General features: G+C 40.4%; 1 long non-coding RNA gene across 1 annotated transcript in view; it reads left to right on the top strand.

Moving 5' to 3' along the window:
* The first annotated feature begins 14,173 nt into the window (after positions 1-14,173).
* Positions 14,174-27,664, top strand: part of LOC131279202 (uncharacterized) — a 55,586-nt gene continuing 42,095 nt past the window's right edge. The window contains exons 1-2 of the long non-coding RNA XR_009186581.2: positions 14,174-14,270; positions 14,946-15,032. This is a non-coding gene — a long non-coding RNA (uncharacterized lncRNA). The remainder of the gene's footprint in view (positions 14,271-14,945; positions 15,033-27,664) is intronic.

The raw sequence follows: 27,664 nt of genomic DNA, 5'->3' as shown, positions 1-27,664 counted from the left end.
GAATATTTTAGAGCAATACTCGGGGCAAACTGTCAGTAATTCATCTTTTAGGGCTTGTGTAATAACTCCAAACAGATTATTCCTGTAATGTCAAAAAACTATCAAGTAAATGGAAACATTTTTTAAAAATTTTATTTAATTGCCCTTTTTTTAAAGCTACATTGATCACAAAAAAGTTACATTAAAAAATATGAGGTTCCCATACTCCACCCTCACCATAATATACAAATACAGAGAGACAGAAAGATGATTAATGGCTGGGAGGGGTTGAGGGGAGTGGGGAAGGTGGAGTAACTCCCTTTGGATCTATGAGGGTTCCTTTGGAGTGGATAAAAATGTTCTGAAACTAGATAAATTTGATGCACAACATAGTGAATATACTAAATGCCACAGAATGTACTGTTAAAATTGTTAATTTTATGTTATGTTAATTTCACCTAACAAAAAAATACAGATGTGAAGTGGAGGAAAAAGAAACGGTCATAATTATAATGTTCTTTGGTGCTTGAAAGGAACACTTTCTTTCTACTATATCTCTTACCTGCACAGCTCTGAATTGTCACCTGCTGATGGTAGAGTTCCATGCCATCCAAAAGGACAAGGTGTGCCTACATTGCAAAAGAGCCACAAAAATCCTGACTGGTTCCTGTTCAAGGAATAGGTTCTCTAGTTCTAAAAATGGCTAAAAGCTAGGGTATTAAGTTAAAAAAGTATTATCAACACAGACATATGTTGTAGAATTTGAGAGAGGTTTGATTATTTGTGTATAGAGAGGCCAGCACTCAGGAAGGATTTTGAGAAGGAAAAATGGTTTATTGAAGGCTGGCCTGTTGCAAACCCAGGCCCGGAAAACTTTCAAGTTTCTTTTATACGAGAGGAAAGGTTAAATGGTCCTTTTGTTTCAGTTCTCAATAGGCTTGAATTAGCATATATATCTTCCACAGCTTAAGTAAGCTTTTAGCATGGACTTCAGACATTCTAGATAAGCTTTTAGCATATTTGGTTTGCATTTCCCCTGAATACTTAAAGTTTATAGACCTTGCATTGTTAAACTGTTTCCTGGGACTGGAGTCCTTGTAATGGGACTGCAGCCTTTTATTATCCCACACCCACAAGTCACAGATAGTTTAGGTTATCTCTGAAGAGACAAAGAGCCTCCCACTCATAGCCCACATCACTCTGACCACAGCAAACTTCCCTGCCATTCTTTGTGTCCCATTACCCCCCTCTTCCCTCCAGTTCCTCCTCCTCCCCCTCCTCCTCCTGCCTCTTCTCTCTCTTCTCTCAGGCTTTTCTAAACCACAAGAGGCAGTGGCTTCTTTTCTATTGTCATAGAACCTCAAATCCCAAAGACCTGCAGAATCACTCCTCAAAGTTTGCAAGCTTTTTCTATTACTTGTGTAGAGGACATGATCATTTTTGGTCACTGTTAGCATGGAGTATCTTTTTCAAATATTTCACTTTCGGGCAGTTTTTATCCTGGATCTAAGGTGAGTCTCTTGTAGGCAGCACATGGATGGCTCATGTCTTTTCATCCATTCTGTCAGCCTGTATCCATTCACATTCAATGATATTACGGTAAATGCATTATTTACTTCTATCACTTTACTCTTTGGTTTTCATATGTCATGTCTTATTTCTGTCTGTATTTTCTCTCTTTTGGTTATCTGTTCTGCTATTCTTTCTTCTATAATCTCTTTCAAGTCCCTGTCTCCTGTCTTTTTCTGTCAGTTGTAAGGCTTCCTTTAATATTTCCTATAAAATGGAATCACTTTTATGAATTCTCTTAATTTCTGTTTTGTTTGTATTTTAAACTCACCTTCATATTTGAAGACCAATTTGCTTGATAAAGAATTCTCAGCTAGCAGTTTTTCTCTTTTAATATCCTAATTATATCATACCACTGTCTTCTCTCCTCCAAGTTCTGAGGAGAAATCCATACTAAATCTTTCTGGGCATCCATTGTATGTGATAGTTTGCTTCTCCGTTGCTGCTCTCAGAATTTTCTTTGTCTTTGATGTTTGACATTTGGAGTAGTCCTATTAGACCTACTATGAATGTGAATAGACTTATGGGAGTAGGTCTATTCACATTTATTCTGATTGGGGTACACTGTGCTTCCTGGACATGCAAGGTCATTTCTTTCATGAGGGTTGGGAAATTTTCAGCTTTTATTTCCTCAGATACTCTTTCTGCCCCTTTTCCCTTCTCTTCTCCTTCTGGAACGCCCATGATATGCATGTTGTTGTGTTTTCTGTTATCACGCAACTCAATGAACCCTTGCTCCATTTTTTACATTCTTTCTCTTTCTGTTCTTTTCTCACTTCCATTTCTGCCATTCTGTCTTCTGGATCACTTCTTGTTTCTTCTATCATTTCAAACTTGCTGTTGTATGCCTCTAATGTTTTTTGTTGTTTTTTGTTTGTTTGTTTGTTTGTTTCCTCTTTAGGAGGTACTGGCAATTGAACCCAGGACCTTGTGCATTGTAAGCAGATGCCCAACCACTGAGCTACATCTGCTCTGCAGTGAGAGTTCATTTTTTCATTTGTTTGCTTTTAGAAGGTGCCAGGGATCAAACCTGAGACCTTGTACATGGGAAGTACGTCCTCAACCACTTGAGCTACAACTGCTCCCCTCTAATTAGTTTTTTTATCTCACTATTGTGTCTTTCATTCCAATGAGTTCTTTACTTTTCTATTCAGGCTTCCAAATTCTTTTTTGTGCTCACTTGGTGTCTTCTTAATATCTTTTATCTTTTTATCCATATCGTCTTTCAATTCATTAATTTGATTTTGGGAATTTGTGTGCATCTCCTTGGTTAGTTGTCTGAAATCCTGTGTCTCTTCTGGGGACTTTGGTATATTCCTTTTCTTGGGTCATTTCTTCTATTTTCTTAGAATGACTTGTAACTTTTGCTGATGTCTAGGCATCTGATTTGGATGGTGAGTTTACTCAGACGCTCACTTTCCTTTCATAGGGATTTAGTGGCAGAAGGCTCTTACTGGTGTTCTTGATTCTTGATTCAACTTGTTCTGGGTCTTTACGATTGTCCCTGTTGGTTGTTCAGATCTGGGCCCTGAGCAGAGTAATGTGTTGCAGACCTGCTTCCCAGGGCCTTGGGGAGGGAGACTGTAAAGACCAGAAAATGCCTCTCTCTTTTTTTTTTCCTTCTTTTTATTTTATTTTATTTATTTATTTATTTAATGTTATTCATTTTGTAAAAATATTACATTAAAAAAATATGAGGTCCCATTCAACCCCACCACCCCCACCCCACCACTCCCCCCCCCCCCCCCCAGCAACACTCATTCCCATCATCATGACACATCCATTGCATTTGGTAAGTACATCTCTGGGCATCTCTGCACCTCATGGCCAATGGTCCACAACATAGCCCATACTCTCCCACGTTCCATCCAGTGGGCCCTGGGAGGATTTACAATGTCTGGTAATTGTCCCTGAAGCACCACCCAGGACAACTCCAAGTCCCAAAAATGCCTCCACATCTCATCTCTTCCTCCCATTCCCCATACCCATCAGCCACCATGGTCACTTTCCCCACACCAATGCCACCTTTTCTCTGTGGACCTTGGATTGGTTGTGTCCATTGCACCTCTATGTCAAGAGGAGGCTCAGATTCCACATGGATACTGGATGGAATCCTCCTGCTTTTAGTTGTAGGCACTCTAGGCTCCATGGTGTGGTGGTTGACATTCTTCAACTCCATGTTAGCTGAGTGGGGTAAGGCCAATAAATCAGAGTGTAGGAGTTGAAGTCTGTTGAGGCTCAGGGCCTGGCTATCATATTGTCAGTCCAGAGATTCAAATCCCCTAGATATATCTTAAACCCCAGCACCAACTACACTTCCAGTAAAGTAGCTTGCTTATTTATGTCTGTGTTCCCACATGCTTTTCTTTGGTCCACCAGCAGATGGCACTCATTGTCAGGCCTTCAGTTTGATGTCTGCTCAGAGTGTGTTTGCATCCATCAGACCAGATCACTGTGATAGAGAATCCTAAACTTTCTCAAAGGCAGTTCCTCAGGCTGTGCTGGTAGTCCTCTCCCTCATCCCAGGTAGGCAGTAATTCCATTCCCTTCTCTGTCCTCAACAACCAGTCCTGGTCAGTAGAGGAAGAGAGTGAGATTGTCGGATCTCCTCAGTCCTGGATCTCTTTAGTCCCCTGCTGGCTCCCTGGCAAACAATAGCAGGGCCCCAGAAGGTTAAGCTTTGGTCCAGGTATGTAATATTTTGGTGGTCAGTCGAAACTTGAAGAAGCCAATATATATGACTTATATCAGGGATTCTGAACCTTTCAATTATTGATTTCATTACAGTCTCCTGACAGAAAGGGTTAATCTTTATTGTGCATGAAAATCTTGTAGGGAACATATTTAAAATACTATTTTCTGTAACTTATACCTGGATATTTTTATCCGTGGTTTGGGGTGGAGGACCAGAAATCTGCATTTAATTAAAATACATTAGTTTTCTTGATTAGGTACATGAACATAATAAAAAATATCTGTCTAGAATAATCTCATGATGACTTCTGTCCCTTCAGCCTAGTTTACTCTGCCACTCTTTCAAATTATTATTATTATGAATTTATTAACTCTATCCAGAAAGTTTTTCCTAAGGAAACAACAATTCATTTTAAACAAGCCCTTTATCCTACTATTATATGTATTGGATGTTTTGAATTGTACCACATTGATTGCCTTCGTTTTCCTATATGGATATATTGTCATTTCTTTTTCCTCTGTTTTCCATGGGGTCAAAATTTAACATCCTAAATATATAAAATCCTATTTCATTTGATACGAACTTAACTTTCATGACATGTACATATACTTTACCTATACCTCTACAGACAGGGAGATTTTGTAACAATGAAAGGATCAACCTAAGGGAAAGATATGACACCAGTAAATATATGCTCATTTAACACCTAAGATTCCATTTAATACCTAGAGTAAAAAAAATTGACACCTATCTGAGGGATACCCCTGTCAAGGAGGAGGGGAAAGCTTGATGTCTCTTGATCTCCCAAATTCAGGTCCTTGTACTATGCTCCAAAATTCAGAGCACTCATTCTGATTGTTTTAATCATATATTTATAAAGTTTGGCTCACCAAGAACATGTTCTCCCCCTGAAAGTACAGCATATACTAGTTGATTTCCAATGATTGTCTTGGAATGTATGAGCAAATGAATGCCTGAATGGATGGCTCACCAGGCAGAGGTGAAGATGTAAGAGAGTAGAGCATATTGTTGAAACTTTAGGTTTTCCCAAATGCCTTCAGTAACATACCCCAAACTGAATGCCTTGAGATGTTAATAGCTATTCAATGAAAAACAGGAGTTCAGTACTCAAACTTTATCTTCTCTGTTCCTTATTTGAATATGCCCAATGCCCATTTTAGTGTCTATTTTTTAAATATACTTTTAAATTTTTTAAAAAAGATACTTAGACTACATAAATGTTACAAAAAATATAGAGGGGATTCCCATATGCCCCAATCTCAACTCTTCCCATATTTTCCCACATTAGCAACATCCTCCATATATTTGTTACAATTGGTATATTTGTTACAATTCATAGATGTTTGTTACAATTGATGAACATATTTTGGAGCATTGCCACTAAGAGTGTATTATAGTTTACATTGTAGTTTAACTCCCTGCCCATCACTGTGTTTAAGTCCATTTCCCCATGTTCACAAACTTATTAGACCAGAATTTTATTAATATCTGAAAGAAGTGCTCCTTGGAACACTGTTTAGAATATGCTGACCTTTAGTGTAAGATAATTCTGTTGGGTGGTTTGCAGATGAGTCGTAGAGGTGGGTGGTGGCCAGTTTGGAGGTTTCCATTCTAAAATGCTGGATGAACTTGAATTTTAATATGCAAACTATATAAATAATTGAATGGTTTTAGATAAGAAATATTTTGCATTTTTACACATGTGCTAGCCACAATGTAGAAGATAAAGTTGAGGGAGGCTGGACCAGAAGTGGAGAAATTATTTGGAAGCTTGTGACAATAATCCAGGCTATCAGTGATGAAATACTGGACTAAGTCTACAATGAGAAATGGGGAGGCAGGGTGGAATTGAGAAGATATATTTAGGAAGTAATATTGACACATCTTCAGAGTAATTGTATTTCAGAATGATAGAGTGGGAGATATATAGGAAATTTTCCAGTTTTTGGCTTAGAGAATTGGGCAGGGGTGGTGACATTCATACTGAAAAAGAAAAGGGTGTAGAACTGTGGGATAACAGCCTTAGTTTGAGGGATCTATGAAAAACAAGTGAGAAGTTCACATCTGGGACTCAGGAGAGAGATCTGGGCTAGATATGAAAAGTTAAGAGCCCTTGGCATCGTGCTTGAAACAATAGGTTTGGATGTGGTCACTGAAATAGACTATGGTGAATGAGAAGGAAAGTGAGAAGACTGAACCTTGTGGAACATCAACATGTAAATGGTTAACAGAGGAAGAGGACACTGAGATGTATGAAAGAAAATTAGCAGGGAGCCCCAAGAGGTAAATATGGTGAAGCCAAGATAGCAGAAGGGGAAGAACATAATCAAATCTGTTAACACTACAGAAAATCAGGAAGGAAAGTTCAAGAATGATAAAGAAAGTGGCCTTTCATGTGAGAATTTGAATGTAATTGGAATACCCATAGGAGAGTTGTTCCACTGGAGTGGTTGGCTGGGTTCAGCAAGTTGAAAAACACAGAGGGCTGAAATAGAAATGAATAGGTCTGGAGAGGGACTGCATGGGACTGTTTCTAAGGGGCTTATCTCTGAAAGGACAGCCAGAGGAGGCTGTGTTGGGGTCTTCAAGGAAGCTGTCCTGACACTGTCCAGATGTCACCAGGGAAGACTGTTATTGGGCATCATGGGGGAGACCAGCAAGGCTCTATACAACAAGGCTCTCGAGCTTTGCTCTTTGTATAAACAGAAAGTGCTAATTGTCCTGTGCATTAATCAGTCCTTTGGCTGATGTCAGGCAAAGGAGACCAGCCCCTGTGCTCTGGCCTCTCTGTGCCCCACCTGGGCCTACAGCAAGCCCAGAGGATCAAGCAGTGCCCTGACCTCATCCATGCCCTGCACTGAGCATGGCAGGGCACAATGGTGGGAGTCACACAAATAGAGGACTCCTGTACCCACAGCCTGGCAGGCTCATTCTAAGTGTTTTTTCTGCCCTTGGAAAATGTATTAGCCAGCCAAAGGGGTGCTGATGCAAAATACCAGAAATTGGTTGGTTTTTATAGGGTATTTATTTTGGGTAGAAGCTTACAGATACCAGGACATAAAGCATAAATTACTTCCCTCACCAAAGTCTAATTGGAGCAAGATGGCTGCTGATGTCTGTGAGGGTTCAGGCTTCCTGGGTTCCTACATTCCTGGGGCTTTTCTCTGGGCTCAAGGTTCCTTTCTTCCTGGTGCTGGCTTCTCTTTTCTCTGCATGCTGACTTCCTGGGACTTCAGCTTAAGTCTTCAGCATTAAACTCCAACATCAGAAATTCTCAACTCTGTTCTTTGCCACACCTTTTATCTGTGAGTCCTCAACCACCAAAGTGTGGGGACTCAATGCCCTAATCATAACTCAATCAGGGAAGTGGACTTGGCCCAATGGATAGGGCTTCCACCTACCACATGGGAGGTCCACGGTTCAAACACCGGGCCTCCGTGACCCATGTGGAGCTGGCCCACATGCAGTGCTGATGTGTGCAAGGAGTGCTGTGCCACACAGGGGTGTCCCCCACATAGGGGAGCCCCATGCACAAAGAGTGCACCCCATAAGGAGAGCTGTCCAGCATTTTAACCCCATGGAAAACACAGGAAAAGGAAATGACAATATATCCATATAGGAAAAGGAAGGCAATCAATATGGTACAATTCAAAACATCCAATACATATAATAGTAGGAAAAAAGGGTTGTGTTTAAAATGAATTGTTACCTTAGGACAAACTTTCTGGATAGAGTTAAGAAATTCATAATAATAATAATTTGAAAGAGTGGCAGAGTAAACTAGGCTGATGGGACAGAAGTAATCATGAGATTATTCTAGATAGATATTTTTCATTATGTTCATGTATCTAATCAAGAAAACTAATATATTTTAAATAAATTGCAGATTTCTGGTTCTCCACACCAAATCACAGATAAAAATATCTGAGTATAAGGTATAGAAAATAGTATTTTAAATATGTTTCCTACAAGATTTCCATGTACAATAAAGATTGAACCTTTCTGTTGGGAGACTGTAATGAATTTAATAATTGAAAGGTTCAGAATCCCTGACATAAGTCATATATATTGGCTTCTTCATTTTCCACTGACCACTAAAATATTATATTCCTGGACCACAGTTTAACCTCCTGCCACAATGTCTTTAAATTATAGTTTTGTTTTTTATTTACCAAGAAAGGGTTCTTATTTGCTTAAAAAAAATTATCTTTTTTATTATTATTCTTTTTTATTCATTGTCTCTAATAACAGTTATATGTTATTTAATTATCCCTGTAAAAGCTATTGATATAGCCTGTGCATTAAATCAAAATTATTTCCAAGAGTACCTAGTCTCCAAGATGGCCAAATAAGTAATATAGGCCCTACAGTCTTTGAATGTTCAGAAGGGATGTGAGACTGAATGTGTATTCAGGGCTGCCTCCAGACGATGTGGAAGATATGCTAATCCAAACTGGCTTGGATGTGGAGAATATGTAACTCACCGGGAGGAAATAACCTATCTGATACTAAGATCTGAAGAACCTAACCAAAGGTCTGTTTACCATCACTGTTAGTCTTCCTAATCCTATATCCTCTGTATAAAAGGGTCTGGAAAAGGCTGTTCAGGGCTTGGTTTTTATTAGGACAAGAGTCTGCCGAGCCCGGCCGGTCGAAATAAACCAACTTCCTTCTCGGTATTCTCGTGTCCTGGCCTTCGAAACCGCGCCTATCCGAATTTCTCCACTACACTATCACTTTCAGCATTCTTGCATCAGGAAAACTTTTTCTTAAGAATGGTATGTTTTCTTCTCTGTGAAAAACAAATATGTAGTTGCTTTTTAGCCTGAGAAACTATTTAACAAAAATGATAAAAGCATGGCTGCCCTGATGGAAGGGGCTGAGTGTCGGAACTGTGTACTCTCAGTTTCCTCCATGACTCTTGCATTAATTTCCTCACTGCTGTAACGGATTCCGTATAATGGGTTGGCTTACCAACAGGGATTTACAGACTCAAGGTTTCAGAGGCTAGATGGCTTGCTTCCTCCCAGAGTCAGTACTTAGAACTCACCAGCCATGTTGGTGCTCCTTGGCTTTTCTGTCATGTGCTGATGCATATGGCTGCATCTTCTCCTTTCTCTTCTGGGTTCTGTTGACTTCCAGCTTCAGGCTGCTCCCAGAGCTTCCTTTCCACATCCATTTGGTTTGCTTATAAGGACTTCAGCGACACTGGATTTAGGGCCCATATATTCAAAGGTCCTATTTACAAAAGTGTTCCCAACCACAGACCAGGGGTTGGAACCTGAACATACCTTTTGTGGGGGACATTATGCAATCCCCAACACCAATGATTCCCTCTGACAACTCACCTTTCCAATGGGACCCAGAAAGCAATAAAAAAATCATTAAGTGAAAAATCACTTTGGAAATCAGTATTTCAAATGTCCACAATTCTCACTTTGCTCTGAACACTAATTCAGTCAAATTTGATGCAATTTGTATTAACTCTCTTTGTGAGAATGTTTACTTTTGCCTTTTTTATAGCTTTAACTTCTTTGGGGCTTTAGTTTTAAGAGAATTTCATAATTATTTCTATAAATATATATTTGTGCATATACTAAAAAACCATTATGGAAAGATGGGGTACAAATAGTCTGAATACATATTATTATTATCTTTATTGAAATCTTGTTAACTCAAATGGCTTCCATTACTTTACAATGATTCTTCTGGGAATATGGCAGATTAGCAAGACAGAGGATTCTCTTCTCTTCCAGAAAAATAGCTAGGGGACAGGCAGAAATGGCCTGGAAAGAAACTTCTAGGGGTCAGGACCCCAGGAGAAGGCTGGACACCACCAAGCAGAGAGAGCGGCAATGGAAAAAACCATGGTAACAGAACTGTGAGTACATGCTGCAGCTGCCAGTATCCACCCCCACCATATAGACACTTTGAATTCTCAGGCCTCAGGGCCACTGGCTACAAACAGGGACCCACCTCTCAGAAGAGAGGAGAGAGCAACACAGCCTAAGGCTGGCTGCTTTTGGCCAACTGTGCCCTTGAGCTCCAGCAGGCTGGGTGGGGCCCTGCTATTGTTTGGAAGCAAGCAGGGGACTAATTGCCCTCTCTATTGACCAGGACTGAATGTTTGAATTAGGGGGCTCTTAGCCTCCAGGCTGGATCCTCTATCACAGTGATCTGGTCTGGTGGATGCAAACACACTCTGACCAGGCTTTGAATTGAGAAGGCTGACAAAGAGTGCCATCTGCTGGACCAAGGAAAAGCATATAAAGAACACAAATAAACAAGAGAGGCATTTTCTGGTCTTTACAGTCTCCCTCCCCAAGGGCCTAGGAAGCAGGTCTGCAACACATTACTATGCTCAGAGCCCAGATCTGAGCAACTAACAGGGACAATCCTAAGACCCAGAACAAGTTGAACCAAGAATCAAGGGCAACAGTAACGCACAGTCTCCTGCCACTAAATCCCTATGAAAGGAAAGTGAGCATCTGAGTAAACTCACCATTCAAATCAGATGCCTAGACATCAGGAAAAAGTTACAAGTCATCCTGAGAAAAGAAAAGAAATGACCCAAAAAAAGGAATCTATCAAAGTTCCCAGAAGAGACACAGGATTTCAGACAACTAACCAAGGAGATGCACACAAACTTCCAAAATCAAATTAATGAATTGAAAGATGATATGGATAAAAAGATAAAAGATATCAAGAAGACAAGTGAGCACAAAGAAGAATTTGGAAGCCTGAATAGAAAAGTAACAGAACTCATGGTAATGAAAGACACCATAGTGGGATAAAAAACAAATTAGAGGGGAGCAGTTGTAGCTCACGTGGTTGAGGATCTACTTTTCATGTACAAGGTCCCAGGTTTGATCCCTGGCACCTTCTAAAAACAACAAATGAAAAAATGAACTCTCACTGCAGAGCAGATGTAGCTCAGTGGTTGGGCATCTGCTTACAATGCACAAGGTCCTGGGTTCGATTGTCAGTACCTCCTAAAGAGGAAACAAACAAAACAACAACAAAAAACATTAGAGGCATACAACAGCAAGTTTGAAATGACAGAAGAAACAATAAGTGATGCAGAAGACAGAACAGCAGAAATGGAAGAGAGAAAAGAACAGAAAGAGAAAAGAATGTGAAAAATTGAGCAAGGGCTCAGGGAGTTGAGTGATAACAGAAAACACAACCACATGCATGTCATGTCAGTTCCAGAAGGGGAAGAGAAGGGAAAGGAGTAGAAAGAGTATCTGGGGTAATAAGAGCTGAAAATTTCCCAACCCTTATGAAAGTAATGACCTTGCATGTCCAGGAAGCACAGTGTACCCCAATCAGAATAAATGTGAATAGACCTACTCCAATAGGTCTATTCAGATTCATAGTAGGTCTAACAGGACTACTCCAATTGCCAAATGTCAAAGATAAAGAGAAAATTCTGACAGCAGCAATGGAGAAGCAAACTATCACATACAATGGATGCCCAGAAAGATTTTTTGTGGATTTCTCATCAGAACTTGGAGAAGAGAAGACAATGGCATGATGTAATTAGGATACTAAAAGAGTAAAACTGCCAGCTGAGAAATCTTTATCCACCAAAATTGGCCTTTAAATATGAAGGTGCATTTAAAATACAAAGAAAACAGAAATTAAGAGAATTCATGAAAATGATTCCATTTTGTAGGAAATATTAAAGGAGGCCTTACCACCTGACAGGAAAAGACAGGATACAGAGGTTTGGAAGAGATTATAGGAGAAAGAATAGCAGAAAGGATAATCAAGAGAGTGAAAATACAGACAGAAATAAGACATGACATATGAAAACCAAAGAATAAAATGACAGAAGTAAATAACGCATTTACCGTAATAACATTGAATGTGAATGGATTAAACTCCCCAATCAAAAGATATAGGCTGGGAAGCAGACCACATGGAGGGCCCAGGGTTCAATCCCCAGGGCCTCCTGTCCTGTGCGGTAAGCTGGCCTATGTGCAGTGTTGCTGCACTCAAGGAGTGCCCTGCCATGCAGGGGTGCCCCTGCATAGCAGTGCCTTATGTGTAAGGAGTGTGCCCCACAAGGAGAGCTGCCCCATGTGAAAAAAAGTGCACCTCGCCCAGGAGTGGCACTTCACATGGAGAGCTAAACAGCAAGATGATGGAACAACAACAAAAAAGAGACAGTTTCCCAGTGCTGCCAGATAATGCAAGCAGACACAGAAGAACACACAGCAAATGGACACAGAGAGCAGACAATGGAGGGGGAAGGGGATAGGAATAAATAAAATAAATCTTAAAAAAAATGATACAGGCTGACAGAATGGATGGAAAAACATGAGCCATCCATGTGCTGCCTACAAGAGACTCACCTTAGATCCAGGATAAAAACTGCCTGAAAATGAAATCTTTGAAAAAGATACTCCATGCTAACAGTAACCAAAAAAATCATGTCCTCTACACAAGTAAAAGAAAAAACTTGCAAACTTTGATGAGCGATTCTGTAGTTCTTTGGGATTTGAGGGTTCTATGACAATGGAAATGAGGCCACTGCCTCTTGTGGTTTAGAAAAGCCTGAGAGAAGAGAGAGAAGAGGCAGGAGGAGGAGGCGGAGGAGGGGGAGGAGGAACTGGAGGGAGGAGGGGAGAAATGGGACATAAAGAATGCCAGGGAAGGTTCATGTGGTCAGAGAGGACCCTGCAAAGGCACTAATAGAAGAGGGGAAGCTTAAGTGAGCTAGGAGAAAAACCCTCTGACCAGGTTCTGTACTAGAGCAGAAAAGAAAAATGCTTTAATTGGTTCTAGTAATGAAGTCTAGCAAGAGATTTGCTCAATTGCAAAATTCCTTTTTCCTCCTAATTCATCTTGAGTATGTCTGTGTTGATAACACTTGTTTAACTTAATACCCTAGCTTTTAGCCATTTTTAGAACTAGAGAAACCTATTCCTTGTACAGGAACCAGTCAGGATTTTTGTGGCTCCTTTGCAATGTAGGCACACCTTGTCCTTTTGGATGGCATGGAACTCTACCATCAGCAGGTGACAACTCAGAACTGTGCAGGTGAGAGATATAGTAGAAAGAAAGTGTTTCTTTCAAGCACGATAAGAGCATTATAATTATGAGAGTTTCTTTTTCCTCCACTTCACATTATCTGTATATTTTTTGTTAGGTGAAAGCGACATAACATAAAATTAACAATTTTAACAGTACATTCTGTGGCATTTAGTATATTCACTATGTTGCGCATCAAATTTATCTAATTTCAGAACTTTTTTATCCATTCTGAAGGAAATCTCATAGACCCAAAAGGAGTTACTCCACCTTTCCCACTCCCCTCAACCCCTGCCAGCCATTAATCCTCGTTCTGTCTCTCTTTATTTGCATAGTATAGTGGGGGGTAGGGGGGTGGGAACCTCATATTTTTAATGTAACATTTGTGCTCAAGGTAGCTTAAAAAAAGGCAATTAAATAAAAAAATTTTTAAAGTTTCCATTTATATGATAGTTTTTTGACATTACAGGAATAATCTATTTGGAGAGATTACACAAGTCCCAAAAGATGAATTACTGGTAGTTTGTCCCAAGTATTGCTCCAAAATATTCCAAGTGTTGATTCACTTATAACCATAGCATTTCATAGGTCTTAATTTCCCTTGAAGATTTTCCACTTTAAAATCCTGTGTATCTTGGGAAACTACAATAATTCTGTTCATTTTAACTATTTTTATAATCTTGGGTTCTAGAATCATGACCTGTTAGTTGAAAAGGGGCCAGTAACCATCTGTTTACAATGAGACTCCCCGCTCCCCCCGGCCCAGCGCACCTCCTGCTGCCCTTTATTGCGCTGCACCCTGAGCTTCAGTCTTCTGTGACAAAGAAGAATATTTAGCTCACAAGGGGGGTTGGGGCTGACAGCTCCTCCCGGGAGGCATCCCCATACCTGGCCAGGAGGATCTGCGTGGCTGCCAGGCGCTGGCCGGATGTCAGGGGTGGGGAGACCCTCCTCCTGGAGGACGCAGGTAGGGGCCCCGAAGTCTAGTGGGACTGGAGCGGGCAGGAGCCCTAAGTGCGCAGGCCCGCCTGGGGCCGTGGCAGGGGTGGGGCTTCTGTCAAGGGCGTGGCGCTGGCCGCGCAGCCGCTTTCCCCACCGCTCGGCCCCGCCCCTGGCTGTTCAGCCCCGTCCAGCACGCCGCGCAGCGGCTGCAGCTTTCAGACCCTGGGGGTTCCCGTCCCGGCGGTGTCCTAGTTCTTGGGCCTGGCGGAGGCTCCGCGCCGGGCAGCGAGCACCGGCCCGGAACCCTCAGGCGGAGCGCACGGTCCCTTCTCAGATGCCGGCCTGCTCCTGGCCCGGAGCCCGGTACGTGTGCGGACCCCACCAGGGGGCGCGGGGCTGCGGGGGGCCGCCGGCAGCGCGGAAAAGCGGGCGAGCGGCCGTCCCCGCGCTGCGCTGAGGACACGCCCGGCTGCCAAAGCTCCCGCTGTGCGGTTGGGGGGCTGCCTTCGCGGGGGCCGTGGGCGGCGGGGGACCCGGGGCCTGCTTCAGTCTTTGGCATTTTTCCATACACGGATAACTTGTTTATTCTGTGAAAGTTAGTTGAATGAAATTACCTCGTTAGAACTGCAGAGCTATTTACGATGTACCACCTTCTCTTATCCAAGCCCGGGTTGATAGGCATTTGTATTTTTTTCCCCAGTTTTGGCAGCCATGAACTTGCTGTGGGAATCATGGTACAGCAATTTGTCTTGGATAGATATCTCGGAGTGGAACTAGCAACAATGATGTAAGTTTATATTTTTAAGAAACTGACAAAATGTTTTCCAAAGTGGCAGCACCATTTGGCATTCTCACTAGAAATGTATGAGGGCTCCAGGTTTTCCACATCTTCTTTAACAGTTGGTATTATCTTTCTTGATTTTAGCCATTTTACTATGTCTATATGATAAGTCATAGCAGGTTTTAATTTGTATTTCCCTAGTGATGAAAAGAATTGAATGTTTCTTCTCTGGTGAAAGTGTTATTTACATAGTTTCCCATTTTTAAGTGCTGTTTGTTGTTTTTTTTAACAAATCATTTTTATCAATACTTATCAACAAAGCATACAGTTCACTGCACAATCAGTGGTGTTTGGCAGCATCGCATAGTTGTGCATTCATCACCTCCATCATTACTAGAGCATTTTCCTAATTTGAATAATAATTTAAAAAGTAAATCCATCACTTCTTCATCTGTGCTTCCCCTACTGTTCACAGCTCCCCATTTTGGCTATTCTTGCACAGATACTTTTATTTCCCCTCTATAAATTGATTTATATTTATGTTTTATGTAAATGGAATCATACAATATGTTATACAATATATTTAGTTCATAGCGATCCTCTGTTTATTGTATTTGTCCTTTTGTGTCTGGTTTGCTTCACTCAACATAATGTCCTCCAGGTTCATTGATGTTGTCAAATGTTTTAGGACTTCTTTTCTTTTTTTTTTAAGATTTATTTTTTATTTATTATTCTTCCCTTCCCCACCCCACCCCCAGTTGTCTGCTCTCTGTGTCCATTTGCTGTGTGTTCTTCTTGTGTCCACTGGTACTCTTGTCAGCGACAAGAATCTGCGCCTCATTTTGTTGCGTCATCTTGTTCTGTCAGCTCTCCATGTGTGTGGCACCACTCCTGGGCAGGCTGCACTTTCTTTTGTGCTGGGTGGCTCTCCATACGGGGTGCACTCCTTGCACGTGGGGCTCCCCTATGCGGGGGACACCCCTGCGTGCTACAGCACTCCTTGGGAAAATCAGCACTATGTATGGGCCAGCTCATCACATGGATCAGGAGGCCCTGGGTTTGAACCTTGGACCTCCTATGTGGTAGGCAGATGCCCTGTCTGGCCAAATCTGCTTTCCCATTTCTTCTTAAGTACTGCATAATATTCCATTGTGGGAATATACCACTGTTTGTTTATCCATTTGTCAGTTGATGGGCACCTGGGTTCTTTCCAGCTTTTGACATTGTGACTAGTACTGCTATGAACATGAGTGTGCAGATGTGTATTTGTATCACTGCTTTCAATTCTGGGTGTAGACCCAATAGTGATAGTGCTGGGTCACTGGCAAATCTATATTCAACTTCTTTTTTTTTTTTAAAGACTTATTTATTTATTTATTTCTCTCCCCTCATCCCCGCCCTGCCCCAGTTGTCTGCTCTCTGTGTCTATTTGCTGCATCTTCTTCTTTGTCTGCTTCTGTTGTTGTCAGCGGCACGGGAATCTGTGTTTCTTTTTGTTGCATCATCTTGTGTCAGCTCTCCATGTGTGAAGCACCATTCTTAGGCAGGCTGCACTTTCTTTTGCACTGTGCCGCTCTTCTTCCGGGGCACACTCCTTGCATGTGGGGCTCCCCTATGTGGGGGACACCCCTGCGTGGCAGGGCACTCCTTGTGCACATCAGCACTGCGCATGGGCCAGCTCCATATGGGTCGAAGAGGCCTGGGGTTTGAACCACAGACCTCCCATGTGGTAGACAGATGCCCTAACCACTGGGCCAAGTCTGCTGCCCTATATTCAACTTCTTTAGGAACTGCCCAACAGTCCTCCACAGTGGCTGTACCATTCTGCATTCCCACCAATTGTGAGTAAGAGTTCCTATCTCTCCACATCCTCTCCAACATTTGTAGTTCTCTGACTTTTTAATTGTGGCCATTCTGATAGGCGTGAAAAGATATCTCTTAGTTATGATTTGTATTTCCCTAATCATTACTCATATTGAACATTTTTTCACGTGTTTTCTCACCATTTGTATTTCTTCTTTGGACAAATGTCTATTCATGTCTTTTGCCCATTTTTTAATTGAGTCTTTTTTTATTTTTGAGTTGTAACATCTCTTTACATATCATGGATATTAATCCCTTATTGGACATGTGATTTCCAAGTATTTCCTTCTGCTGAGGCAGCTGCCTTTTCACCCTTTTGACAAAGTCCTGTGAGGTGTACATGTGTTTAATTTTGAGGAGGTCCCATTTATCCATTTTTTCTTTTGTTTTGTGTGCTTTGGATGTAAGGTCCAAGAAACCACCATGTAGCACAAGGTCTTTAAGATGTTTCCCTACATTTTCTTCAAGCAGTTTTATGGTCCTTTTATATCTAGATCTCTGATCCATTTTGAGTTGATTCTTGTATGGGATGTAAGATAGGGGTTCCATTCCATTCTTTTGGTTATAGATATCCAGGTCTCCCAGCACCATTTATTAAAGGGACTTTCCCCCCATTAACATGGACTTGGTAGGTGTCTGAAAAACTAGTTGACCATGGAGGTGGGAGTTTATTTCTGGACTCTAAATTCTATTATACTGATCAATGAGTCTCTCTTTATGCCAGTGCCATGCTGTTTTGGCCACTGTAGCATTGTAATATGTTTCAAGGTCTGGCATTGAAGTTCCTCCCATGTTGCTCTTCTTTTTTAGAATGTTTTTGGTTACTTGGGTGCATTTCCTTTCCAAATGAATTTGGTAATTGCCTTTTCTATTTCTGTCAAGTAGGCTGTTGGAATTTTTATTGGTATTACATTGAGTCTATAAGTCAGTTTAGGTTGGATTGACATCTTCATGATATTTAGTCTTAGAGTACATGAACACGGAGTGTCATTCCATTTGTTTAGGCATTTTAAATTTCTTTTACCACTCTTTTGTAGTTTTCTGCATCTAGGTCCTGTACTTCTTTGACTAAGTTGATACCTACATATTGAGTCTTTTTGTTGCTGTTGTAAATGGAATTTCCCCCTGATTTCTCCTCAGATTGTGCAGTACTACTGTACAAGAACACTGATTTCTGCATGTGGATCTTGTATTCTGCCATTTTGCTGAACTCATTTCTTATGTCAGGTAGCTTTGTTGTAGACATTTCAGAATTTTCTAAATATAGGATCATGTCATCTGCTGATAGTGCAAGCTTTATGTCCCCTTTTCCTATTTGGATGCCTTTAATTTTTTTTTCTTCTCTAATTACTCTAGCTAGAACTTGTAGTACAATGTTGAATAGCAATGGCGATAGTAGGCATCCTTGTCTTGTTCCTGATCTTAGATGGAAAGCTTTCCACCTTTCCCCACTGAGTACAATGTTGGCTGTGGGTTTTTCATATATGCCTTTTATCATATTGTGGCATTTTCCTTCTATTCATACCTTTTGAAGTGTTTTTTACCAAGAAAGAATGCTGGATTCTGTCAAATGCCTTTTCTGTGTCTATTGTGATCACCATGTGTTTTTTCCCTTCAATTCTTTTTAATGTGGTGTATTATGTTGATGGTTTTTTTTTATGTTGAGCTAACCTTGTAACCAGGAACAAATCCAACTTGGTCATGATGTGTAAGTCTTCAATAATGCTGCTGGATTCAATTTGTCAATATTTTGTTGAGAATTTTTGCATCTCTGTGTTCATTGAAGAGATTGGTCTGTACTTTTCTTTCCGTGTAGTGTCTTTATCTGGCTTTGGTGTTAGGGAGATGTTGGCTTCATAAAAAGAGTGGGGTAATTTTCCCTCCTCATCATCATGTTGGAAGAGTTTAAACAGGATTGTTGTTAATTCTTTTTGAAATGTTTGGTTGAATTTATCTCTGAAGTCATCTGGTCCTGAGCTTTTCCTTGTTGGGAGGTGTTTGATGATGGATTCAGTCTCTTTAAATGTGGTTGGTTTGTTAATTCTTGTATTTCTTGTAGTGTCAGTGTAGGTTGGTTGTGCCTTTCTAGGTTGTCATTGTTGGCATACAGTTTCTCATAATATCGTCTTTTGATACTTTTTATTTCTGTGGGGTCAGTCATAACTTCCCTCCTTTCATTTCTGATTGTATTTATTTGCCTATTTTTCTCCTTTGTTAATCTTGCTATCGATTTGTCAATTTTACTGATCTTCTCAAAGGACCAGCCTTTGGTTTTGATTTTATCTATTTTTTTTTCTTGTTGTTGTTGTTCTCAATTTCATTTATTTCTGCTCTAATCTTTATTATTTCTTTCCTTCTGTTTGCTTTGAGGATTGGTTTGCTGTTCTTTTTCCAATTTCTGTAGGTGTTCAGTTAAGTCTTTGAGTTTAGTGCTTTCTTCTTTTTTAATATAGGTGTTTAGGGCTATAAATTTCCCTCTCCAGACTTTGCTGTATCCCTTAAGTTTTGGTAATTTGTGTTCTCATTTTCATTTGTCTATATATTTACTAATTTCACTTGCAATTTCTTCTTTGATCTACTGATCATTTAACAGTGTGTTGTTCAGACTCTACACAGTTGCAAAGTTATCTTTTTCCTGTCTATTCTTGATTTCCAATTTTGTTCCATTATGATCTAAGAAGGTGCTTTGTATAATTTCAGTCTTTTCATATGTATTGAGACCTGCAGTGTGCCCTACATATGGTGTATCCTGGTGAAGGATCCATGGGCACAGAAGGTATAACCTGCTGTGTTTGGATTCAGCATTCTGTGTGTCTGTTAGGTTTAACTCATTTATTGTTCTTTAAGTTCTCTGTTTTCCTTGTTGATCTTCTGTCCAGTTGTTCTGTCTCATAATGTGAGTAGTGTATTAGAGTCTCCAGTGATTATTGTACAGATACCTGTTTCTCCCTTCAGTTTTGACAGAGTTTGTCTTATGTATTTTGGGAAACCCTGGTTAGGTGCATAAATATATCTTTCTGGTGGGTCGTCCTTTTAATTAATATATAATGGCCTTCTCTGACTCATAACTTTTTTTCACTTCAAGTCTGTTTTGTCCAATAATAGTATAGCTGTCCCTGCTCTTTTTTGGTTACTATTTGCATGAAGTATCTTTTTCCAACTTTTTACTTATAGCTGGTTTGTATCCGTGAGTCAAAGGTGGGTCTCTTGTGAGCAGCATATGGATGGCTCATGTGTTTATTATCCATCCTGTCAATCTATATCTTTTGTTTGGTGCATTTAATCCATTAACAATCAATGATAGGACTATAAATGCATTGTTTACTTCCTACATTTTATTCTTTTGTTTTCATGTGTCATGTCATATTTTGGTCTGTCTTTTTTCTCTTGATTATCCTTTCTGCTCTTCTTTTTCCTCTACTCTCCTCCAGGCCTTTCTCTTCTTTTTCTTTCAGGCTCTATGGCTTCCTTATTATTTCCTGCAATTTGGATTCTTTTTTACAAACTCTCTTAGTTTCTGTTTGTGGATATTTTATACTCACCTCATTTGGAGGACAGTTTTGCTGGGTGCAGAATTCTTGGCTGGCAGTTTTTCTCTTTCAGTCTCCTAATTGTATCATACCACTGTCTTCTTACCTCCATGGTTTCTGATGAGAAATCCACACTATTACTGGGCATCCCTTGTATGTGATGATTTGCTTCCCTTACTGCTCTCAGAATTTTCTCTTTATCTTTGACATTTGACATTCTGAATAATATATCTTTTGGAGTATGTCTATTTGGATTTATTCCAATTAGAATAAGGTGGGCTTCTTAGACATGCAGAGTCATTCCTTTTGTGAGCATTGGGAAATTTTAACTATTTCCTTAAATACTCTTTCTAACCCTTTTCCCTTCTCTTCTATTTCTGGAACTCCCATGACATGTATGTTGTTGTGTTTTCTGTTGTCATTTATCTCCCTGAGGCTCTGCTCAATTTTTTTCCCCCATTTTTTCCCTCCCTCTGTTCTTTTCTCTCTTCAATTTCAGCTGTTCTGTCTTTGGTATCACTTCTACTTTCTTCTGTCCTTTCAAGTCTGCCTGAAATTGTTGTAGACCTTTAATGTGCTTTTGATGTTGCCTATTGTGTCTTTCATTCCCATGGCTCTGTTTCTTTTCTGTTCCACATTTCAAATTCTGTTTTTTGCTTGCTCAACATCTTCTTGATGTCATTCATCCCTTTAGCTGTATTGTCTTTCAACTCATGAATTTAATTTTGGAAATTGGTACACATCTCATTAATTAGTTCTCTCCAATCCTGCATCTCTTCTGGGACTTTGATATATTCCTTTTCCTGGGCTATGCCTTCCATTTTCTTATTCTGGCTCATAAATTTTTGCTGATGTCTAGGCACCTGATTAGAGTGTAGTTTACTCAGATGATCAATTTCTTTGTCTTTTATTGGGATTTAGTGGCAGGAGGCTGTGTGTTACTGTTGCTCTTTGATTCTTGATTCAACCTGAATCATTAGGGTTGTCCCTGTTAGTTGCTCAAAGGTGTGCTCTGCACCCAGTAATGTTTTGCAGACCTACTTCCTAGGGCCTTGGGAGGAAAGCTATAAAAGTCAAAAAATGCCTCATTTATTTTTTATTTTCTCATATGTACTTCCTAGTTCTGCCAACAGATGGCACTCTTTGACAGTCCTCTCAGTTCAATGCATGTTTAGAGTGTTTTTACTGTAACACAGCCTGAATCAATCTGAAAGGGTCCTACCTGGATCCTAAGAGCCTTGTAATTTGAACTTTCTTATAAAAAAGTCTCTAGCCTTCTCTGGCAGCCCCCTCCCATTTTCTGGGTAAGAAATAATTCCACTCCCTTCTGCATCTTCAACAATCAGTCCGCCTTCATAGAGGAAATTGAGAGGGTCAGGTTTCTTTACTCCCTTGCAGCCTCCTAAGGCAAACAATAGCAAGGCTTCCCTGGCCTGAAAGGACCCATGGGACACAACAGACCAAATTTGTGGGTCAAAACCTGAGTCAGCCTTAGATCTTGTCCCTCTCTTCCCTGTTTTCTGGGAAGGTGCATCCTCAACAGTCAGTGCCAGCTATAAGAGAGGGAGATTGAGAATGTTGGATTTCTCCAGTCCTGTTTAGTGTCCTAAGGTAGACAACAGTATGGTCCCACTCAGCCTAGAAGGGCTGGTAGGACACAGTAGACCAGAACTGTGGGTCAGAAGCTATCAGCCTTAAGCAGTGTCCCTCTCTCTCCCCTTTCTAGGGATTGTAGATCCCTGGATACCTCTTTGTAGTCAGCTCAGAGGCCTTTGTGTCCTTTTAAAATTTATTTTTAAAAGATCCTTAGATTACATAAAATGTTACATTAAAAAATATGAGAGATTCCCATATGCCCTACTCCGTACACCTCCCACTGTTCCCAACATTACCAACTTCTTGCACTAGTGTGCTACATTCATTACAATTGATGAACAGATTTTGAAGCATTGCAGCTAAGCATGGGTTATAGTTTACATTGTAGTTTACACTCTCTCACACTCAATTCTGTAGGTTATGGCAGAATATATAATGGCCTGTGTATTAATCAGGCAAAGGGGTACTGATGTATAATACCAGAAATTGTTTTTTTAACAAAGGGTATTTATTTGGGGTAGGAGCTTATAGATAGCAGACCATAAAGCATAAGTTACTTCCCTCACCAAAGTCTATTTTCACATGTTGGAGCATGATGGCTGCTGACATCTGCAAGTGTTTCTTCCCTTCCAGGATATTGCTTCTTTCTGGGTTCAGGGTTCCTTGCTTCCCAGGACTCCAGCTTCAGCATCAAACTCCAACATCAAAACTCCAACATTAAGAACCCTTAACTCTGTCCTTTGCCTTGCCTTTTATCTGTGTGTCCCTGCTCATCAAAGGGTGGGGACTCAATGCCCTTCTGTCACAAGTGATTAACATAATTACCTAATCAAGTAAACCTATGAATCCAACATAATTTAATATGCCCACCCCGAAAAAGATCAGTTTACATACATAATCCAATATTTCTTTTTGGAATTCATCCATAATATCAAAACGCTACAGCCTGTATCTGTCATTGCAATGTCATTCAGGTCTATTCCAAGCCCTGAAAATGCCCCTATATTATACCTCTTTTTCCCTCTCCCTGACTTCAGCACCACCAGTGGCCATTGTCTCCACATTGATGAATAGTTTTTCCATTGATAGAACCAAAGTAAGTCTATAGTAGAACACCAGTAAGTCCACACTAATCTATACTTTATTTCCCAATCCTGAGGATTCTGGAATGGTGATGCCTACTCTACCTGAGAGGTGACTTTGAACTAATTTGGCTAATAGATGAGACTTTCTTGCTTGCAGTTGTTGACTTTCTCAGTTCCTTGGTATGGTGGTTGTCCATCCTCACCTCCTTGTTAGTTGTCCTGGGTGAGGCCAATGAACTGGAGAGTAGGTGTTACACCTCCACTGAGACTCAGGGCCCAGCTGACACATGAACCATCCAGAAATTCAAGTCTTTTGGATGTATACCTACCAATTCCAGCATCAACTATAGGTTCAAATAAAAGAGATAGAAGAGGCATGTGTAGAGAAGTCACATTTGAGTCCAACTCTGTCACACTCGGGAGCACAAACTCCAAAGGAGGACCCAGTGGCCAGGCATCAATCTCTGGAGCTATCTGCCCTGAACATATGAACTGGGTATCTCTGGATCCCTCAAGTGTCCCACTATTTGTGGTAGCATCTGCTTTGGCAGTCTATGACATCCTGCAGAGACATTTTAAGTGTAAATCTCTGATGGCCTCCTGGCTTACTTTGAAGTCTCTTAGCCATATAAAGTCATGTATCTTTACCTTTCCCCTTCTTTAGTTCAGTGTCCAGTCTCATTCCTGGGAGTCATGTCCCACATTGGGGGAGAAAGTAATGCATTTATATGCTGAGTTTGGCTTAGGGAGAGGCCACCTTTGAGTAACATGGAGGCTCTCAAGAAATAACTCTTAGGTATCCTACATCACTAGGCTAAGTTACAAATTTAAGAGCAAAAAGTACATAAGCATAGTCATCAATCTCAAGGGTATATCAATGGGCCATCCTTTTTCACTAGTCCTTGCTCCTTGGGGGATTGTTGCTGTAGCATTAGAGAATGTGGCAGAGCTCCTGAATATAGGACTTCAATATTCTTTCAGTTATTTTATGAATCTCTACCCACTGTGGCAATGCCCCATGAACATTTGAACATATTTATATACCTTGTTTATATCCCCACATGAACTTCCTCCCATGTCTCCCCCATCACAGACACCCCACACCAATGGTCCTCCCCTAACCCTTTTGTAACCCTTTTGTGATCTAAAACTTCTTAAAAAATGAAGCCAAGAATATTTTCAAATTCGCTATAGGAAAATGAAATAATAACGAAAGGTTTAAACATCAGAAATAAAATACATAAAAATTTAAGAAAACAAAAACTAAAATAGGATTAAAAAGGGGTATTTAAAAAATGAAAAATAGTTAAAAAATTAAGTTTTGCCTTTCATCACTGTAATATATGTTGTCCTGTATGTACAGTTACATTTTCTTCCATTACTTCCCCAGTATTTTACCTTTTTCATTTTGTCTTCAAAGAAGTTTTAGGTCACAGTAAAGTCATACAGAATATAGGGGACTCCCATATACCCAACATTCCCCCCTTTTTCACCTTTCCTTTTTAAGAACCGTTTTTACATATGGATGGTACATTTGTTGCAACTGATGTACAAATACTAAAACATAGCTGCAAACTATGGTCAGTGGTTTCTATTATGGTTTACATTTTAGACCATATACATTTATGCATTTTTGATGAAATTTAACTTGACCTGTATCCATCATTGCAAGATCATACAGAACACTTCCTTTGCCCCCTAAATACCTACTCTTCCATTGATCCCTTTCCTCCCTCTCCCTCCCCTTAGGACCCACTGTGCCCACAAGGCTTCACTCCTTGAAGGACAAGATTTGTAATTCTTGCAACAATGCTGATGGCTTGACACAGTCGTCTGTCCTCCCCTATTGGGAACCACCCATACTCTCCAGAGACACCCTCCCCTGTGTTTGAGAACATATCAAGACTCCCCGGTATGGGAGTTTAACTCCTTTCCACTCATTATGTGGGTCTCCCTCCACTGATCCAACACACTATGACAAAAGCATCACTTGCACCTTCTCTAGAAGACTACTCAGGTGTGCCCTGTCCCAAATGTACCTCCATCCAGCACCCTAAACCAGTAGCCCTTCCTTGTCATATTGCCAAAACAATTTTCTCAGCATTGTAGTTTCAACCACATACCTGCCAATCCCCAGTGTTCACCTGCTACCTTCCCCAACCCTTCCCCCATTTTCATGGACCATCCAACCCATCCTCCCTACCCTAGCTCCCTGTTAAGCTTGTACCACCCAACCCAATAGTATCCCTACACCCTTGTCATATCCCTTTACTGCACAACTACTCACACCTTATCATAGATTTCACCCCTGTGGGCATTGGGTCACAATCTTCTTCTCCCTTTCTATTTCCTGTAAACCTATCTTCCAGACTCTAGCTCCCTGAGTTGCTCACTTAACTTAATTCTTATCAAAGAGGTCATGTAATATTTGTCCTTCAATGCCTGGCTTGCTTCATTCAACATAAGGCCCTTCAGATTCATTCGTGTTATCCCATGTGTTGTACTGTATTCCTTCTTACAGTTGAATAATATTCCATTGTATGTATAGACTACATTTTGATTATCCATTCATCTCTTAATGGGCATTTGGGCTAATTCCAGTTTTGGCAATAGTGAATAATGCTGCTATGAACATTGTTGTGCATATTCCGTTCTTGTCTTTTGTTTTCAGTTCTTCTGGATATATACCCAGCAGTGGAATTGATGGGTCTTGTAACAGAACTACAGTTAGTTTTTTGAGGAAATCCCAAACTGTCATCCAAAATGGCTGGGCCATTCTATATTCCCACCAGCAGTAGATGAGGGCATCCATTACTCTGCATCCTCTCCAACACCTTAGTCCTCTGATTCTCTAATGTCCACCAGTCTGATGGAAGTAAGATGGTGTCTTGTTGTAGTTTTGAATTGCATTTCCCTAATAGCTAGTGATGTTGAGCATCTTTTCATATGCTTTTTAGCCTTTTGTATTGCTTCTTTGGAGAAGTGTCTGTTCAAATCACTTGTACATTTTTTTTTAAAGATTTATTTATTTTTTTATTTATTTAATTCCCCTCCCCTACCCCGGTTGTCTGTTTTCTGTGTCTTTTTGCTGCATCTTGTTTCTTTGTCTGCTTCTGTTGTCATCAGCGGCACGGGAAGTGTGGGCGGCACCATTCCTCGGCAGGCTGCTCCCTTCTTCGCGCTGGGCGGCTCTCCTTATGGGTGCACTCCTTGTGCGTGGGGCTCCCCTACGCGGGGGACACCCCTGTGTAGCACAGCACTCCTTGCGCGCATCAGCACTGTGCTTGGGCCAGCTCCACACGGGTCAAGGAGGCCCAGGGCTTGAACCGCGGACCTCCCATGTGGTAGACGGACACCCTAACCACTGGGCCAAAGTCCGTTTCCCACTTGTACATTTTTAAAATGGGTTGTTGGTCTTTTTACTTTTGAGAAATAGGATTTCTTTACATATGCTGGATATTAGTCTCCTATCAGATATTTGGTTACCAAATACTTTCTACCATTGTTGAGGTTGTCTTTTCACTTTCATCACAAACTCCTTTCTGGTACAAATGGTTTTAATTTTGAGGAGGTCCCATTTATCTATTTTTTTTTCTTTTGCTTCTCATGCTTTGGGTTTGAAGTTCATGAAGACATTTCCTATTACAAGGTCTTATAGACACTTCCCTACTTACCTTCCAAGGTCTTTATGGCCTTGGCTCTTATAATTAGATCTTTGATTCATCTTTAGTTAGTTTTTGTATAAGGTGTGAGATGGATATTCTTTTGGATATTCATATCCAGTGTCCAAGCACAATTTGTTGAAGAGGCCATTCTCTTCTAGTTGAATGGTCTTGGTGGCTTTTATAATTAGATCTTTGATCCATCTTTAGTTAGTTTTTGTGTAAGGTGTGAGATGGATATTCTTTTGGATATTCATATCCAGTGTCCAAGCACCATTTGTTGAAGAGGCCATTCTCTCCCAGTTGAGTGGGCTTGGTGGCTTTGCTGAGGATCCAGTGACTGTATATGCCATGATCTATATCAGAACTCTCAGTTCAGTTCCATTAGTTATTGTCTGTTCTTGTGCCAGTACCATGCAGTTTTGACCACTGTAGCTTTGTAGTATGCTTTAAAGTCAGGTAGTGTGATTCCTCCAATTTCATTTTACTTTGTCAATATGTCTTTTAATATTCAGGGACTCTTGCCCTTCCAAGTAAATTTCATAGTAAGTATTTCCAATTCATTAAAAAACACTGTGTTGATTTTTATTGGGATTGCATTAAATCTGTAGATTAGTTTGGGTAGGACAGACATCTCAATGATATTTAGTCTTATCCATGAGCAGGGAATATTCTTCCTTTTATTTAAGTCTTCTTTGATTTTCTTTAACAGTTCTTTGTAGTTGTCTACGTATAAGTCATTTACTTCTTTAGTTAAATTATTTCTAGATATTTGATTTTTTTAAGTTTCTATGGTAAATGGTATTTTTTTTTCTTGATTTCCTCATCAGATTGCTCATTATTGGTGTAGAGGACTGCTACTTATTTTTTTGCATTATTCTTATAACCTTTGACTTTACTGA

Source organism: Dasypus novemcinctus, chromosome 1 (genome assembly GCF_030445035.2).
Source record: "Dasypus novemcinctus isolate mDasNov1 chromosome 1, mDasNov1.1.hap2, whole genome shotgun sequence".
In the NCBI taxonomy this organism is placed as follows: domain Eukaryota; kingdom Metazoa; phylum Chordata; class Mammalia; order Cingulata; family Dasypodidae; genus Dasypus; species Dasypus novemcinctus.
The sequence above is the reverse complement of the archived record's forward strand: the minus strand, read 5'-3'. Positions and strand labels throughout refer to the sequence as shown.